Consider the following 17,314-nt stretch of genomic DNA (forward strand, 5'->3'; position numbering starts at 1 on the left):
AACCCAGAAAGGAGATGGTTACAATAGTCAAGGCATGAAAGTGCCATGGGAGAGGTAAACATGTTGCTGAAGAGCAAAGGGATGTGCCTTTGAGCGTGTGGCTGTTAATGAGATTTCTTAGTCTAGTCATGAATGTGTGGACCAAAGGATAGAGAATGTTCAAAGAAAAATAAAAGACTGAGGCCACAGGGATAGCTGGGCTCCAATAGAGGAGGGTCAGGTAAAGGGAAGAGCAGAGGAAATAATTTAACCAAAAACAGATGATCTCTGTCTTTATGACATTCAGGCAAAGGGTGCCATCTGTCAAGTCCACAACCTGGTGCAGATAGGGCAAGATGTGATTGTGACATGTTGCAAATTCTTGAAGGTTGAAGAGGACCTTGAGTATTTGCTGCATAGGTTCGGAACATGGTTTTATTCAGGTATACATAGGGTAATGTCCATCAGCGGTGTCAGATAGATATTAAAGAGCTGGTAGGACAAGATGGACCCTTGAGAGCCTTTTGGGTGATAGCCTATCCTGGATGGCCTGACTTGACCATCCCGTTCGCATAAGAAACAAAGAATTGGTAACGCCAACAGTGTAGGCTTTTGTGTAGGCATGGGAAAAGCACTTGTCAGACGCTGCTTAGTGAGGTTAATGGGCCACTGATAGCAGAAAATTAAAAATGATGTGAGTACCTGGACATCAAATAGCAGTGCCTGGCAACTGCCCAATACATATGCACAAGACCGTTGGTTTTGCCAAAGCTTGATTTGTAACAGGACTCCAGCTATAGACAGGCTTAGAAATCGAGTTGCTGAAGGCAGACTTGGTTTGGGCATTTTTATTACAACTATAGCGTCTTTACAACTAAATTAATGCATATCAATGTTGTTTATTATTGCTAATTAGTCCATTAGAATTCATGGGTATGGGAATCCCTGCCAGATATCCCGTGAGGTGTTCCTGGCATAATGATCTAGAAAGGCAGATTCTCTGAAAAATAGACTAGTTCAAAAAAAGGTGAAAAAGACTGTTGGTTAATTTGTCTAAAACAATAAGTGTATATAAAACTTACGACACATAACATAACAAATCAATTATAAATCAACAACAGTTAATATGAATAACAAAGTAGAGAGCATATAGGCTTCGATAGGGAGACTTTTATTTTATTTTTTTTATACATTTATGAAAGTACCCCTTAGTACAATTCCTTAAATAAAGTCATAATATTGCATAGAAATAAATGGGGTATCCACAGGGTGTAACGCAAGAAAACAAAGTGTAGAAAAATAGTATTCATAAGCACACAATTTTTGACTACTAAATTGGAGACTTCTATGTTCAGTGCCCTAAAGTCAATGTTCCTAGTTTAGGGTCTGCCAACGTGTTGGTAATATCAAGATGATCTTTTACATGGCTGTCTGAAGTGGTTCAGAGAGATCCCTGATTCGGCACATATCGGCGAGGAAACCTCTAGATCAACTTGCCTTCGTCAGGGCATCTTTGTAGACCCTGTGGGGTACACAGTATATGTGTTTTAGTCATATGCCAGGACTAGACTATATCTTAATAAGAGGGGGCCAGTGTAGCTTTTGTCGTCACTTACCCAGTGTTCAAGGGGTGAGTGAGTGTCTCTAGCATGCCTCCACAACCAGTGTTGTGTAGTTGGAGATGAGGACGTGGAACTTTGTCAACAGATAAAGCTTACAGTCTAACCTTTCTGACTGGCTGCCAGATACAGCAAGGGTAGCATTAGTATATTATGTGGCCCTTATGATTCATATTAGAATTATAATCAATCAAAATTACACCAGTGTCATTTAATGGTGCCCTATACACCGGAAGCAATGGTATAAGAGAGGCTGGTTGATTCTAGGTATGTAGTAGGGTATGTGGCTGCATGCACTATATTTTATAATGTATGAATTGTACATTAACCGTACTGATGACTAGCCAGGCATATGTAACTAGTATTTTCTAAGCCCTACCAGCCTTTCAAAATACAAGCCTGGCACATGGCTGATTGTGCATCAACACTGTATGGCGTTCAGCGACAGAATCTTGACGTTCGACTGACTCAGCCCACTTTCAAAAGCCACAAGGTAGATGTGCATTTCACTTGGATCCGGCCCTGACAGCCCTAAAAGTCTTTTCATAGGTAAAAGTCTGAGATGTGAGAGTGTCTTCCATTGTTCTACTGAACATACAGAATAATAAGCATGACTTGTTTACCCGTCCCATGACCATGATTTGTCCTTCAGAGGCACAGCTCTAACATGTAACTGACTCCCACAGCGTTACTATAGCAATAAACACCCAAGTGATGGGTTTATGGGGTCCATTAACAAGCCTTGGCACCAATACCACCCAGTGAAGCCCCCAGAATGTGCGTTTATTGCTGTTAGGACCTCAAGGCTAACCCTCGGGGTGTGAACATCAATACATATGTGTGAATCAACAGGTTGTGGAGGGCATGTGACCCGTTGATTCACACAAAGGCATACTCAAATAACATGGGTGCCATGTAAAAGGTGGTCAGAGCTCCGTGTGGAGCCCCTCTTCCATTTCCATGGTGGCCATTGGTGGCGGCGGATGAGTTGAGTGGGGGCTGGTGTGGGATGAGGAGAGCAGCGAGCAGGAGGGAAGATGACTGGCAGGTTCCTCAACTGCTCATGTTGTTCAGAACCCAGGATTCGATCGTTAGATTTAGACTGGGCTTTGAGGCACCTGATTGGTTGATGCAAAGCCAAGGTTAAATGACAAATTAAACATAAAAAATCTGACATTTTACTGATGACATTTTACTGACGCTTTTCCAACCCCACTGGACTTTCATCAGATCTCTGCTCTGATTTTGTGGTATAACATTTAAGCACCACTGCATGAAAATTAATTCATCATGTCCGACACATTGGTATCACCAATTAAAAACATCATCATGTATTATGTTAAGCTGTGCACATTATGATCAAACAGCACTCCTGTATGGGGCGCTGCGGTGCAGTGACATGACATAGGTGCATGAGGATCTCACTCTGCTACAACAGCAGTCAAAATATTGCAAAACATCCTTAAATCATTGGGGAGGACCACTAAAAACAAAGAAAAGACCGAGGGAATAATGAAATAAGTTACAGGAGGTGTGTAAAGCAGCACGGAAGGGGAAAAGGAAAATTCATGGAAGAGAGGCCCACATGGGCTGAATCCAAGATGGCGACGCAACACTTCTCTTTGCAGAATGTAGAAGGACTATCACGGAAGCGAGAACCGGCCATCATCTTCTTCTCTAAAGCCACGTGGTGGAAAACACAGAGACTGAAAGGTGAGAGAGGGTCTGGAGCAGTGGAGAGGAAGCAACAGAGTAAATCCCAGGAGGATAGTGACGGGTCAGCGTTGTGCTGGATAGAGCAGAGACAGAGGGAATATCGCTGGGGAGATGACCATCCCCCATCCACTCCTCCGAAGCCACTCAATCCGAAACAGCAAGACTGGCAGATGAGAGAGGGTCTGAGATGGCAGAGAGAAGGCAATGGACAAACCCCCGGGGGGCTGCTAGCATGGTAGCCAACCGTTGGAGGTTCCCTCACCCCATCCCCCACTCACAACACCCCCCCCTATTGTTTTTCTCTTTCCAGTCATGAGAGATGCAGGTGAGTGTTGACAAAGGGGGTGGGGGGCTGGACAGACAAATGGTGGAATATTGAAGCACCATTGGCGCTTGTCTTGCATGGGAAGAATACCCAGGACTGGGAGCATAGTAACAAATCAGCACCAGGAATAGGCCCACAGGCAACAAGAACTGGGTCTGGAGGTATCCCTAGGTGATAAAGGCAGAGGCTCAATAACAACCACAAGGGACAAGGTATATCGGGAATGGAGAACCGGCTTGTCGAAGGGCAATTCAGACAACCGAGACCAGCAGATCAGGCACGTGTCATGATTGAGGAGGGCCACATCACTGAAGGACAGAAGAAAGATGGCAAAGGACAAAAAATAGAATAGGAAAGCAAGCCAGCAGGTTCAAATTGATTCATATAAACCAGCAGTGGCAGCGGGTGCTCGGTAGATAATTCAGAAGGGAGGGAATAGGGGTTGCCCAACCAATCAAACCAAGAGATCTTGGAAGCAATTCAGGAAGCCAAAACTTGACTGGAACAGAAGATAGATGCAATCGGCACAGACGGGGGGATTCCGAGGCAGGAACTTGTCTGTGAGAGAGAGGGGAACTGACAATAGACTATCCAATGTGGAAGATATACTAGAACCAATAAAGAAAGACATAATTGACCTAATAACCAAGACACAGATGCTGGAAGATATTGTTGAGGATGCAGAAGGCAGAGTCAGGCACAGTTATATATGAATAACGGGCCTTCACAAAAAAACGGAACGGCCATCGATGAAACTATATCCAGACAGGTGGATAAAAGACTGAGTGGGCTCCCATGGATTGCCCAATTTCTTCGCAATGGAGTCCTGAGTAGCCTATCATCGCCAAACTGCTGAGAGAAAATACATCATGCTGTATTCAGCCATCTTTTAAGTGATAGGTCCACAGGGAGTCACATTTTTAGCCGACTCAACTGAAGCATGGGACTGGGTCGATGCACTAGGACATAAGCGAACTGACAAGTCTCAGGACACCAATGTGGACCCGAGAACAAAGAGAGAAACAATCAAGAAAGTGGAGTGAGCATTGAATAAAAACTGTGGATTGGATCATCTGATGATTTATTGAAACCGCCAAAGTTGGTAGACACACAAGAGGGCTTGGTCAGTGTGAAGCAGGATAATCCAAGCGATCGCTCTCTGAAAACATTTACCCACCGGTGATACTGTACATTTTCATAATTCAAGGGTGACAGATGGTTCAATTTCGCGCGAGAAGTATGGTGTGGGGGGAGTCAAAAGGGATTGTTTAAACTTAAAGTTAGAGGGCGCTAGAGAGCCATCCAAGATGGCCGCTTCCTAAGTGAGCTCTGTAGGGCTCTAATGAATCCTGCTCCATCGCAGCTTCCGTGGTCACCCATCCATTCCAGTATGCCGTCAGAAGCATTCGTGATGTCCCGCAGTTCAGTCTGAACTAACTCCCGACTCCGACGAGTGACCAGGACCCGCGCCACACATCCCGGAAACCGGGGCCTGCAGGCCGCCTGACCTCCTGGGTAATCCCGCGATCGCGCGCGGAGAGCACCCGGAACTCCGAGCCGCTCAAGAAGGCGAGTAGACGTGTGCGAGGCAGCACTGGAGAGACCGTGTGGTCTCCGTCCCCGCAGCAACCCGGGGGAGGACCGGCAGTGAAGCGGCAGTGAAGCGGACCGAAGAGCGGAAGTACAGCGCGGCCCCAGGTAGGAGACCACCAGTGTGAACGCACGGAGCGACAAGCCCGCGAAACGGAGTGGCCGCTCCCCCTGCGCGGCGCGGGCCCCGGCGGACCCAATCGACGGCCCGGGCTCCCCCCGCGGTCTCCAAACGCAACAGACTCGATTACTGCAGCGACTCCACTATTCGCGGGTCCAGGGTGCCGGGGGGACGGGAGGCACAGCACCGCACAGCTCCGCACAGCGGAATACCCGCGCTGAGGCCCATAAACGGGCTGCACACCCGGAGCCAACCCGTCCCACTCCACCCGTATCATCCCAACCGAACGCCGCGGAGGAGGGAGGTCCGACCCGGTCCAGCGTAAAACACCTCCCCGGGCCGACATGGGAAAGATTGATAAAACCCAGAAGAAACTACAATTCGAAGCAAACTCCCACCCAAAGCCCGCAACCAGCAGCAGACCGGAATCACCCATATCAGACACAATACCACCAGCGGAACAATCACCACAGCAAGACATCAGGGAGATCCTGATGGACCTGAAAGCCGGCATCAGTGGCTTAGGGGGCAAGCTTGACACCCTGTCAACGAAAGTAGATCAACTCCAACATAGACTGGACAAGCATGCAGAAAGGCTCGATAATGTAGAACAGCGAGTGTCCGACCTGGACGACGGAACAGCAGCGTTGACCTCCCGGGTCTCCGCCCTCGAAGCCCAGATGAAGGTAGTGAACGCTAAGAATGAAGATCTGGAGGGCCGCTCCCGAAGGAACAACATCAGGATTATAGGAGTGAGAGAACAACAACCCACAGGCAAAATGGAGGACTTTGTGGAGCAAATGTGCCAGACACTCTTCGGGAAAGAGTCATTGTCTCAGCTATTCGTCGTAGAAAGAGCACACAGGATCCCGAGCTCCAGGCCGGCACCAGGCATGCACCCGAGACCGATAATAGCAAGGCTATTGAACTACAAAGATCGCGATGCGGTGCTCCGGGCGGCCAGAATCAAAGGGAAATTGCAATACGACGGCGACTCCATCCAGTTCTTCCCTGACTTCTCCCAAACAGTACAACTACAAAGAAAATCCTATGCATCGGTCAAACGACGCCTACAAGACAACCAAATCCTTTATTCCATGTTATACCCGGCGAAACTTCGCATCCAACATGAAGGGAAGACACAATTTTTCAACGCCCCCGAGGAGGCAAACGAATACCTGGATCGGGTGGGATGCAGACCCGGTGGAAATAACCCGAGACCACGACGCGAAGATCGGGCGAGAAGGAACCCTCCGTAAATACAGCACTACAGCAATGGGAGACCAGCACCAATATACCTTTCCTCCCAATCGCAATGGCCACCACGGGAACAAACTCCGGCAGCTAACGGAAGCCCGGCATCCTCTTGGAGGGCTACTAACGCCCCTAGCACAGCAATGACTATAGCAAGCTACAAAGGGAGGGATCACTGTGGGCCAGTTGGGGGTTGCCCACATGCGGGAGGGACTCAGGTTCAACAGTTCTGCATTGCTCACCCGTCTCTCGCCACACAGAACCTAACTCATATGTCCTTGACGACCCAAACCTTACACTTTCGACCTGCTTCGGCGCCCCAGTGTGCCAGCCTTGCCTCCCCATCCGAACAAGCAGAGACTCTGCACGATTCCCCGAATGGCAGCACCAACGCTTAGAATAGCCACCTGGAATATACGAGGTGGCAACCAACCAGCAAAGAACAGGAGAATCTTCCAATACCTACGTCGGCATAAAATCACCATAGCCATACTCCAGGAAACACATCTCCTACCAGCAACAGAATCCCAATGGGCCAAGTCCTGGGGTTGCCACAGGTACTTCTCATCGTACTCATCCTTTGCCAGAGGAGTCGCCATATTGATAGACAGGAGATCAGGCTTCAGTCTCATCGAATCCCAGAAGGACACCATGGGCAGGGCTCTTTTGGTGAGAGGGATAGTAGCGGGGAGAGAGGTGGCAATCGTGAACTCTTATGGTCCGAACACTGATGGCCATGACAACTTCAACTGGGTGATGTGCCAACTTGGGAAGATCAACGCAGAAACTATCATCTGGGGGGCCGATCTCAACACACCAATGGACCCAACACTCGACAAATCCCATTATACAACCAGACACCTATCCAAAGCAAGCATTCAAGTCCGAGAGATATGCCGCTCGTTCAACCTAGTCGACACATGGCGACTCCACAACCGTGACGCGAGGGACTTCACATTTTACTCACCGGTTCACAACACCAGCTCCCGAATTGACTACATCATGGCGTCCTCTGGCGGCCCATTCTCCTGGGGTACGAGCCGCATTTGGCCACGCACATACTCCGACCATTCGATGGTCACACTGGATGCCTTCCTCGCCAGAACGACGGTCCCGGGCCTACACTGGAGGTTTAAACCAGGCTCGCTCTCTGATACCGTTTTCGCAGAAGAACTTCGCCAAGAAATAACTGCCTTCATCGAGAGAAATCAAGCCAGCGTGGACTCCGCCGGTGTCGTCTGGGAAACACTGAAATGCTTTGTCCGAGGCATATGCCTGACCAAGGAAAACGGTATACTGAAGCAGATCCGTAGTGAATTGGCCGACAGTGAACGTCGCCTAAAAGCACTGGAACTCAGGGCTGCCTCAACATCAGACCCCCAGACACAGGTGGAACTGAAAGAGGAACTCCAGAAATTCAGCGAGTCAGCTGGAAGGGAACTAAAATTTCTAAGCCGCAAACATCTGGTTCGGCAATATGGAGAGGGGCAGAAACCAGGCGCACTGCTCGCTCGCCTCTTACTCTCGGACAGGACCCCGACCCATGTGGAATCCATCAAGGACACACTTGGTCAACGGGTATACACCGAAAAAGAAATTGTCACGGCATTCCGAGACTTTTACCAAAACCTATACAGCTCCAGAGGCAAGGTGGACCCGACTGCCCTGAAAGAATACCTAGACGACACGAGTTTGTATTGGGTAGAGGCGGATTTACGAGAACCACTGAACACTCCGATAACGATAGAAGAGATCCTAGATGCGATTAAATCCCTCCCAAACTCTAAAGCACCGGGACCCGACGGCCTCACCGGAGAATTTTACAAGGCTCACGCCGCTATACTTGCCCCCATACTGCTTAGCGTGTACGAGGAATCCATTGAGAGGGGCAGCCTTCCCCCCACACTCCGTGAAGCTAATATAATTGTGTTACACAAGGAAGACAAACCCGCCGATGAGTGCACATCTTATAGACCAATCTCGCTGATCAATCTGGACAATAAGATCCTCGCAAGAATCCTGGCCTCCAGACTGCTCCCTCTGATGCCAGCCCTGGTGTTGGGGGACCAGGCAGGATTCATCCCAGGCCGCAGCACCACCTATGGCATCAGACGCCTGTTTGGCGTCATCGAGGCTCTAAACCCCACACAACAGGCAATTGCCGTACTCCTAGATGCCGAGAAGGCATTTGACTCTGTAGAATGGCCGTTCATGCTAGCGACGCTGAGACAGATGGGCCTCGGCAACTTCTTCATTAGACTGGTGTCCTTGCTGTACAACGACCCTCGCTCACACGTTAAAATAGGAAACACTAGGTCCTCGCCCCTAACGTTAGAACGTGGCACAAGACAAGGATGCCCACTCTCTGCCCTGATTTTCGCTCTTATCATGGAGCCCTTGGCTTCGAGACTGCGAGAATTTCAAATACAGAAAGGGCTTAAGCTAGGTCCCCACAAATTAATAGTCTCTTTGTATGCTGATGACATCGCATTGTTCGTCAGCGACCCACAGGAGAATCTTAACCAGGTGATGAGGGAAGTCATACGCTTTGGGCACATGTCGGGTTTAAAAATCAACCACTCCAAGTCGATAATATTCCCCTTGACCTCCAACACTGTAGAATTTGTAGATGACTACGGCTTCAGGTGGGAAAACACTAGGGTACGATATCTGGGTGTATATTTGTCGCGAAACCACTACGAAATATACAGGGATAACTACATGTCCACGCTCCAGGCTATTCAGAACCGCGTGCACCGGTGGAAAACCCTCCCGCTGACGCTCTGGGGCAGGGCCTCGCTGACAAAGATGGTCATCTTGCCAAAGTTATTGTACCTGTTTACGAATATTCCATTACTCCTTCCCAAATCCTTCCTAATGAAAGTGAGGTCCACGGTCCTAGAGCTCTTGTGGGCGGGGAAACCCGCATGTGTAGCATACGAGACCCTGGTGTTGCCGGTGTCGAAGGGAGGTCTGGCCCTCCCAGATCTTGAGAAATATTACTGGGCGGCTCAGGCACAATTTTTAAGCCACTGGTACGCATCCCACTTTATCCGCCCACACGTACAGGTGGAACGTGCCCTGGCTTCGCCCGACTTGCTCAGCGCTGTCATTATTAGCCAAATCCGAACTCCTAATAATACGTTAAACACAGTCTTAGCCACGTATACAATCTGGAAAAAAATGGCAAAAAAATACGGAGTAAACATAAGATACTCTCCCCTTCTACCTATCAGATTTATCCCGGGCATTCCACTAACGAACGAAAAAGCATTCCTAATATGGGCCGATAAGCTCAAAGTTCACTCCTTCGGAGACGTTTTCCCGGAGGGCACTTTCCTTACCCCGCAAATGGCTAAAGACAGAGGGGGGAGGACCTCCCTAGATGTCTTTCTATATTTCAGACTACGTCATACCCTACAAAGATTGTTCCCCTCGTTCCCCCAGCAGCCACCCACGTGGACCCTGTTACATAACACCATTCGGGCGGAGGGAGAGGGGAGGCTGGTCTCACTGCTGTATAAATCCTTAGTGACAGACACATTGCCACCTAACACCAAAACACAAAAAAAATGGGAATCCGCTCTTCAAGAACCTATCAGCAATGAAGATTGGTCGTACATACTACGGCAAACCCAAAAAGTTGCAGTTAACACACGATATAAACTAATACATTTCAATTTTATACACCAAACGTACTACACACCTGTCAAGAAACACCGTCACCACCCGGAAACCCCGGCTCACTGTGAGCGCTGCTCAGCGGAGCGGGCTGATTTTTTCCACCTGGCCTGGTCCTGCCCAGGAGTCCAACGATTCTGGACCTTGGTGCTACAAATGATCGCTGACATATTGGGTGAGCAGATAACCCCACTTCCACTAGCACCCTTGCTAGGCCTCACCAAATACCTGCAGCCTGCCTCCCGCAGGCTGTCGGGCCTCCTCCTGGTACTAGCACGTAGGCGGATAGCCATGGCATGGAGTCGTGGACCCCTGCCCAAGTTCGAGGACTGGCAAAAAGACGTAACATACTGTCAAGATGTGGAGAGTGAATTTATAAGAACTCTCCCACTACATGCAAGTCCTCCTGACATTTGGGGCCCATACGTCACATATCTGTTACGGAACACAACATCGTCCGACACTGAAGCCACTTGAACTCAAAGGAGGCAACCGAGGTAGAAAGTCACCAGAAACCCTGTATGCTATGACTTTTGGACACTGATCAAGGAACACTTCAAAGTTTAGAGACGTAAATGATGGGGCGGGGGAGAGTGGTAATGCAGTTGAACCGACAACGGGGAATTGTTAAACTCTTTTTTCTACCCTTTTCCCTCCTTTTCTCATCCCCTCTCCAACTGGTCTTATCCCTTTCCCACCTCTGACTGCGGTTATGTTGGTGCACCAGGTAGAAGCACCTATTACCTGTTGTGTTGAAACTCTCAAAAATAAAAGGTTTAAAAAAAAAAAAAAAACTTAAAGTTATATGTGCCCCATGTTACCAGCCCATCATGCCCTCAAGGATCATCTGCAGAGCATAACAAAGGTACGTTAAGAATACCTGTCAGATTAACCAAATTGATGGGCACGGATAAAGATATCAAGAACACCTTGAACTGCCTGATGTGGAATGCAAATGGACTTTTTATAAAATCAAAAGAGTCCTGGTGTCAAGGCAGACATAGTACTGTTACAAGAGACCCGCATGATTGGAACGGCCTGCATCTTCCTGGAAAGATCGCAGCGCAATGTGGCCGACATGCAGGGAACTTTAGGTGCTTGAGAGGAGTAGCTATCTTGATTAAATGATCCCTTTCCCTGTATATAAATGTGGTTGAGAGCGATAAGGAAGGTAAGTACATCTTGATCAATGGGAACCAATGGGTAGAATCTATACCCTACAGACCAGCATGTTACAAACCATACAGACACTACTGATGAAACATGGGGCAGAAGTAACAGTAGTGGTGGAGGGGACTTCAATGAAACAGGGCAGGCAGTAAGGGACAGATTGTCATGCACAGGGAGATAGACTTGCTGCATACAAGACTCCACACCTTCATAGAAGCTGCAGGATTGATATTCTAGATTAAATTATTTGTTCTCCAAGGCATGATCATGAGGGGAGTTTTGGAAGCAGAATACTTTGTGAGTGGTATCTCGGACCATGCCGCCCTCTAACAAGGATCAAAGGGAGGGAGCTGAAGGAGGAAGGCGGCTTGAGGCTGTACGTCTATTATCTCAATAACCCCAAATACTGGAGGCACTAAAAGAAGGGACAGGGGAATAATTTCATATAAATGAAGTGACGGTTGAGAGCCAAATTACAGTAAAGGAGGCATGCCAAATGGTAATTAGAAGACTGGTGATAACAACAATAGGACTGTTACACTCACCTGGCTCCCACAGAAGCGTCGATCTGAACTGGACAGCTGCGGTCTCCACCAATGTGACGCGTAGGGCCGAGATGACGTACTGGACTGACCAACCTAGCTTCGTTTGCTCGACCCGTAGGAATATTCTTCTGCAAATGGAGAAAGGGAATTAACCACCCGTGGAGTTGAGTGTAAATCCCCCCACCCTCGTTGTTCTCCCCACGGATCACCTTTGATGTCCCCTCTTATAGTCTCACCTGATGGTTTGAAAAGGTGAGCTCTCCATCCTGCATTGAGCGCAGGGGCGCGTTGATAACCAGTTGCTTCACTGGCTCGAAGGAATTGGTGAGTTCCAGAACAATATTGACTCCGAAAAGTATTTAGTTCGTAAGAGTTCAAATGCCTGACTTTCACTCTTGTCCGATTCCTTGCAGATTACAGCTTGACCCTAGTGAAGAGTTCCTCGTGGCAACCGGTAATATTGTGGTAAGGATTTGTATTTCCAACACAGTTCGATAAATAATGTCAACCAGTTGCTTTCTCCCTTATTCAGGCGCTGAGAGAAAGTATGAAGTCTCGGGGAATAATACCTCCGGCGGTAAAATCAGGTAAGTCTATTGTGGTGAGGAGGGTTCCCCTTGATAGTCCCTTTGTTTCACCTTGCTGTCCTTTTGTTTCCTCTTAGGGACCGGGGTTCGGTGAAGATGCAGTGGAAGTTGCGCCGACCTGTGAAGAGGAATAGTACCCCGGTGGTAAAATCAGGTAGGTCTATGGGGGGGTAACTAATATTCCTCTGTGTATTCCCTTGGCTAACCTTGCTGTTCTTGTCTACTCCTTAGGTGCCGGAATGCGGCCGGAACATGCAGGAGTATGCAGTGGAATGTGAAGATGCTGCGAAGGCCAGTGAGTTCGACGTGCATAAAATAACTTCTTTCTTCCAGCTCGAAGGCGCGATGGATCGGGAATTCAGGTAAGGATCAAAAGGTATTGCTCTTGCTCTTACCTTTTCTCCATCTCTCTCCCTTTTTCTAGGACTTGCAGGCACGGTGAGCGTTACGCTGCTGGATGCAGAATAACGCGAAGCGTGTGCTGCTCTTCGGGCGTGGTTTAAATAGCCCCCAAAGTCGTCCCAGGTAAGTATTCCTCCCCAGCCCCGCCCGAGTAAAAAATAGTCCCTAGGTAAAATAGTCCCTTCCAAGCCTCATTTGGCTTGGAGCTCTTGCAGCATGGTCTGCATCAGGTAAGCTTGCAGCATGGTCTGCATCAGGTAAGTTCTACTCTATGAGCCTGGCGCCTATGGCGCCAGGACTGACTCTCCATATGAGCCTGGCGCCAGAGGCGCCAGGACCGCACCCAAACAGCCCCTAGCAGGGGTTTTTGGGCTTGCTCAAAATAACTTGATGCCTGCTTCCGGGGTTGCTGGACCTGGTCTGGGTCCCCGGGGGTAGGCATCATGACAGCGACAGCATAGAAAACAGCTGATTGCAACTGGAAAAGCTGGAATCTGAAGAAAGAGAAACAGAAGATATACGTAGAGAAAAAAACAGAGGACTGTAGGAGAGACCATATAAAGTAAAAGGACCGATATAGAATGTTAGCCACGAATGACGAAAAAAGGCATTTTGGGAAAAGAAAGTGAGACAATTTGAACTAGGGGACAAATCAGGGAAATTGCTTGCCTGTCAAGAGAAGAGGGAAGACGGGAACAGCTGTGTTAGGCAGCCTTCAATCCAAGTCCTCTCTGCCCACAGTGAATGAACTGTTGAAGAGCGGTTGGACACATTTTCCCTAACTCCCGCCCCTCACAACTGTCATACTGGAACAGAAGGGGAAGGGCCCTGTGTGAGACTCCATGTGTTATGCCTATAGTGTATGAGAGACATTATGCACTCAGACAACCGTATAGAATTTACCCTCACACTGAAAGTGTGGAAGGACGCCGTATGGAAGGATGTCAGCATGCACCATTGCACATCATGGAGCGCTGATTGAAATCTAACGAGGGCAGAGTGATGTCATAAAGAAGATATATGAAGCCAAGCTGAAACAATGTGGAAATACTTAAGAGTGACAATGTACCTGAATTTATAAGAGAAACATGTATGAAATGATAAAGTAATCATGAATGCAAAAGAAGACAAAGTACTTGCTGACCAATAAATGAAAATATGCAGTAACGCAAGGTAGAAAAGATTCATAGAAGCTTGCTATAGAGGAATATATAACATGGCCATAGTTGAAAAATGGACGCCAGCTTGTGTAAATATTCAATTCAACTACCTTAGAAGCCAATCAGGGTTGCAGAGTCAGGAGACGCTGGAAGAACAGCTTTGTGTGTAAAACAAAGAGGAGCCAATGGTGGATTTGGATCAAGGATGCTATTTTTAAGGAATAGCAGCAAAGTACGAAGGGAGGCAGACGGATAAGCCATGGATGAGGCATAGTTCTCTTAGTTTAAAGAAGAAGAAAACATCAGCAAGAGCCAAGCATTGGACACTTAAAAGTGTATAAAGTCTATACAAGGTAGAGTTTGCAAGTCTCTAGAGGCCACAAGGAGCAATGGCACCCAGTTAATTAAATCAAATGGCATTAAATAAGAGGATGAAATTGACAAATTTGTGGTCTCTTCACATATGACTCAGAAGTCAAAAACAATTGCCTCCACATTCCATAGCAGGTAAGTTAGTGTGGGAAGCGGGTGTTGATCAGAGAATTCTGATTATTCTTCTGAGCTTTCAGGCACTGGATCATGGCTTGTGAATACCAACTCTATTCAAATTTCCCAGGGTCCCATATCCCAGGGCATGGTGCAGGAGATTATCCAGAAATCTTGGTTTCCGATGTGTTGTCCGTGTTCACCTGGCATAGGTCTTTGAATCACGTGTCACAGATCATTCAAGAATCACTCCCAGTCTCATAGGTGATCCAAGAGTTTTAGTTGAAAATTTTCTGGGGCATATGGCATTCTCTATCACTCTTGTCTGTTTCAACCTCCTCCCTAGCTCAGGCATCCTTAACCCTGTGTTAGTTCTAGTGAGTGTTTCTTCCTCAGTGTGCTAAATTCTATTTGAGCAGCGATGATAACCTAAAGGCTGTTGGCCTTATCTCTCAAAGCTCCCTCAGGCACTTCCTAACTCCCCCTGCATTATCGAATGATTAGTGTGAATTGTGATGGTGCCTTACAATCACCCTGCTTGATTCGGGTCACTTGTCAATCATGTCCACTCTCACCTCTCCGTTTCTTCTCTTTCTTCTGCTCTAATCTGGCTAACTCCACCTACCAATGCTTTATCAATTTAATACTCAGACTCCTCGTAGATCTTATCTCCACAGTTGGATGTTACTTATCCACCCTTCCCGCTACTACTCCCTCCTCTAAACTACTCCTCCCTTCCAAAATATTTACTCCTGCCTCCAATCCACTACTACTTCCTCCAAACCATTACACTTCCCTCCAAACCACTGATCCTCCCACAAATCAATGAATACTCCCTCCAAACCAGTACTCCACTCACCAAACCACTATTCCTCCCCCAAACCAATACACCCTCAAATGCACTCCTTCCTTACAAACTCCGATTCCTCCCTCGAATGCACTCCTCCAGCCTCCAAGCTACTACTCCATCCTCCAAACCCATATTCTTCCTCCAAAACATTACTCCACCCTCCAAAGCACTACTTCAACCTCCAAACTACTACTCAATCACCCTCCTTTCAATCAATACAAAACACGTCAAAGACACTCCTACTCTAACCATTGTAAAATACTTCTGAAACAATCTCAAACATTCACACTACAGTATTACTTTCAATCTTCAGCCAATGTTTCACTTGCTCCAGAAATCGCCTCCACAATCTGCAATTCCTTCCATCCACATGCTGGTCTCTTGGCCATCCTCCACCTCTCACCTCACCTGAATAACCCACACTTCCTGTTCCGCCCTTATATTGCTGTACTTCATGGGGATTGCTCTCCTCTCCGTAGCCAATGTGGCCCTCTCTCCCCCTTTGGGACGTTCATGTCCATGACAATGTCATAAGTATGGGGCTAAGCCCGCCCACTTTCCAAACGTGGGGTTACTGCGCAGTGTCCATAACAGCCCATCACGGTAAGTGTTCATATTGTTAACCAGGAGGTTCAGTTTGAGCATCCCAGGGTTTTTTGGCCCGGGAAGGGTGGATATATCTCTCCCTTTGTCTCTGCTGGTCAAGTGGGTTTGGTTTCATTGCAGCAGCATGCCAAGCCTTCTAGCAGCATTATGATAATTGTCTCTTGGCTACATAGATGAGTGGCTCCCGCTAGCTCTTCCCTCCTTCTCAGCAGTACGCTGCTGAAGCCAGCGTTTCACTTCTGTGGAGTCACATCTTCTCTCCGTGTGACCCTTTCCCTGGAAGTCTGACAATTTCAAACTTCCCTGCTAGGAAAAGGGGTTCTTGTTCTGGATGTTCTCCTGGGTTTCTTTGCTTGCCTCCTTTGTGATGTATCGGTTGGAGTCTAGAGATAATAATGGTCTGCATAGAAACATGCTGGCATGGTGGGGGGGGGGTAGTGGGAATTTGGGCACTCTCAACTGCCACTGCCCTTAGGCTTATGGATGTCTCCGGATCTTCTCTACCCCTTCAACCCTCTGCTAACAGTGGGTCTTATCCCTTTTTGATGAGGCCAAGGTAGAGGCCTTGTCATAGGTAGTTATATTTCTTGGCTAGGTGGTAAATACACATCTACAGTGCATTTTGGAAAGCTCCATATCATTATCCCTAAGAGGAAACATTCAATTGAGACCAATATAGTGTTACAGTCTTCAGAATTGTCGACAGTATACCTGCAGAAGATAGTCATGCAAGTGTAGAGGAGCCAAGTACCCCTACTCCCACTGCCCCAGCTCTATTACCTATAGAGTGGGAACCAAAGTATGGAACGTATGCAGAACAGTTGAATAAAGAGCAGAGAGTGGACTCTGTGCAGTACCAATAAGAATAACCATACCTAAGAAAATCTGGGAGGCCAGTTACCCATTGAGAAAACCGTACCTGTATACAAGACGTTGTGATGACCATTTAAATGAGATTCCTGAAGAAGCAGAGAAGATGAATGGCAAAGATGAATGGTGACGTCACACAGAAAGAGATGGCGCGCACAGAAGAGATGCAGAGACCAGAGAATGCAGATATTCTATAAGGCATCGAGAAAGTACCAAGGATAGGTGACATCTTGGGATCAAGGTGAAGAAGCTTATGCCCCAAAAACAGATGAAGATATTAAGCTAGTTTATACATGTACAGATGCAAAAGAAACAAAAACAGCAAAGTAATCCCAAAAGGTAGCTTCAAGCTT

The 17,314-nt window shown here is 47.6% G+C and overlaps 1 protein-coding gene across 1 annotated transcript in view; it reads right to left on the reverse strand.

Annotated features, from left to right (window-relative positions):
• The window catches only part of LEPR (leptin receptor), a 1,083,230-nt gene that overhangs the window by 789,692 nt on the left and 276,224 nt on the right, over positions 1-17,314 (reverse strand). The window lies entirely within an intron of this gene.

This window comes from Ambystoma mexicanum, chromosome 1q (assembly GCF_040938575.1).
Source record: "Ambystoma mexicanum isolate Mex_15411 chromosome 1q, UKY_AmexF1_1, whole genome shotgun sequence".
NCBI classification, from domain to species: Eukaryota; Metazoa; Chordata; class Amphibia; order Caudata; family Ambystomatidae; genus Ambystoma; species Ambystoma mexicanum.